This window comes from Myotis brandtii, unplaced genomic scaffold (genome assembly GCF_000412655.1).
Source record: "Myotis brandtii unplaced genomic scaffold, ASM41265v1 scaffold1076, whole genome shotgun sequence".
Taxonomy (NCBI): Eukaryota; Metazoa; Chordata; class Mammalia; order Chiroptera; family Vespertilionidae; genus Myotis; species Myotis brandtii.
Window position 1 is genome coordinate 869729 of NW_005353663.1, and position 2375 is coordinate 872103.

A 2375-nucleotide genomic window follows, 5' to 3' on the forward strand; every position below is an offset into this window, starting at 1 on the left:
TGCCCCTTCCCCCCCCCCCCCAACCCAGTGCACGAATTTCGTGCACTGGGCTACTAGTAGTTTTCTTATAGCATTTAAAAGCAATACTTTTCAAAAATAACATAACATAACATCATAACATGTCAAAAGTGCACAGCTAGCCCTGGCATGTATGGCTCACTTGTTTGGAGCATCATCACATACACCAAAAAGGTCATGGGTTCCATTCCTAGTTACACATACCCAGGTTGTGGGTTCAATCCCTGTTTGGGGTGCATGCGAGAGGCAACCAATAGATGTTTCTCTCTCACATTGATGTTTCTCTTTCTCTTTCCCCCTTCCCCTCTAAAATCAGTAAAAGCATGTCCTCGGGTGAGGAGTTTAAAAAAAAAGTGCACAGCTAGGTATTTTCACAAGCCCAACATCCCTATGTAACCAGCACCTAGATCAAGAAAGAGAACATTATCATCAAACCCAGAAGCTCTGCTCATGCTCCCTTCCACTCTTTACTCTTTCCCTACATAGGTTTCTACCAGCATGGATTAGTTTTTCCTGTTTTTGCTCTTCATAAATGTAACCATACAGAATACATTCTTTTGTGTTTGGTTTTGTTCTTAATGTTATGTATATGAGATTCTTCTACATTGTTGTATGTAGTAATAGATTACTCATTCTTGTTGCTGTAAAATATTCAATGGTATGAATATACAATTAATCCATTCTACTCTTGATGGGCCTTTGAATGGCTATCAGTTTTTATAACTATCAATAATGTATGAACTTTCTAATACGTACACACACCCACATACACACATCTATCTTTTAGCAAACATGTGAACAAATTTCTGTTTAGTATGTACCTAGGAGTTACGGAATAGCTGAATCATTAAACAATCTTCTAACATGGTTATATAATTTATATTCCCACAAGCAAAATATGAAAATTTCAGTTACTCCTTGTCAATGCTTTGACATAGTCCATCTTTTTCATTTTAGCTATTATGGCAGGTGCAGAGTATATTTTACTGTGGTTTGAATTTTCATTTCCCTGATGAATAATGATGCTCAGCAATTTTTCATATGTTTAATGGTCATTTGAATATCCTCTTTTTGAAGGGTCTCTTCAAGTATTTTGCCCATTGTTCTTACTGATTTGTAGGCATTCTTTATATGTTCTGGATAAAAGTTCTTAGTCATGTCAGACATATACTGCAAATATTTTTCCCCCAGTATATGTCACTTTCTTAATGGTAGATTTTAATGAATAGAAGATCTTAATTTTAGTAAGGGTTAATTATCTATTTTTTTCTTTATAATTAGTAAACCTTTTATACAGTGAATAATCTTTTGAGCCCACCACTCCTAAGTCATACGATTTTATCGTCAGCTTCTTAAGTAAATTGTCCTCTATGACATGAGAGCATTTCTTCAGAGCTTTAAAAATTTCAATTCTTTACTGGAAAATTGAAAGGAGAGGCTTTCTTTGCTTTCAGGAGCTTATTCTTACACACTCAAATTCTCACAAAGGTGGGCCTCCTTTACCTAAGCATTTTCACTTGAAGGAATTTAAAAACAAATAAACTAAAACATTACTTCTGAAAGATGTTCAGACAACCTCAATTCTAGCTATGTCTGGGAAGGTGATTGGCCTATATCAGTGGTTCCCAAACTTTTTTGGCCTACCGCCCCCTTTCCAGAAAAAATATTATTCAGCCCCTGGAAATTAATTTTTTTTAAATTTTAATAGCAGTTACTCATCGCCCCCAAATGCACCTGTGGCCATCACCGCCCCCCTGGATCGCTGCAGCGCCCACCAGGGGGCGGTAGCGCCCACTTTGGGAATCACTGGCCTATATGCTCCCACAGAATATCTACTTGTCTTATCACAACCTATCTAATAAAAGAGAAACATGGTAATTAGCCGTACTTCCGCTACCCTTCCCATTGGCTAATCAGGGCGATAGGCAAATTAACTGCCAGCCAAGATGGCGGCCGGCAGCCAGGCAGCTTGAAGCGAACAGGAGGCTTGCTTGCTTCAGTGACGGAGGAAGCCAACGTTCCCCGCCTGCTGCTGCCGGCCTCTGAGCTTGCAGTTTAAGAAACAATGTTACAAATATAGAAGCTAAACAAAAACCCAGAAACCTGCTTTCAGCCAGCCGGGCTTCAGCCAGCAGGACTGCAACATTGTTTCAATTATAGAACAAAGGCCGATCCCTGCTTTCAGGCAGCCGGGATCTCAGAGCTGGAGTGAGCAGGACCGCAACAGTGTTACAATTATAGAACCCAAACAAACCAGATACCTGCTTTCAGCAGCCGAGGCCTCAGAGCTGGAGCCAAGCCTCAGAGCTAAAGCTGGCCCAGAATAAAAAAAAAAGAAAAAAAGGAGAGGTTGGGAG

General features: G+C 39.7%; 1 protein-coding gene across 2 annotated transcripts in view; it reads right to left on the minus strand.

The window, feature by feature from the left end:
* Positions 1–2375, minus strand: part of SNX2 (sorting nexin 2) — a 59173-nt gene that overhangs the window by 45278 nt on the left and 11520 nt on the right. The gene's annotated exons all lie outside the window — the stretch shown is intronic.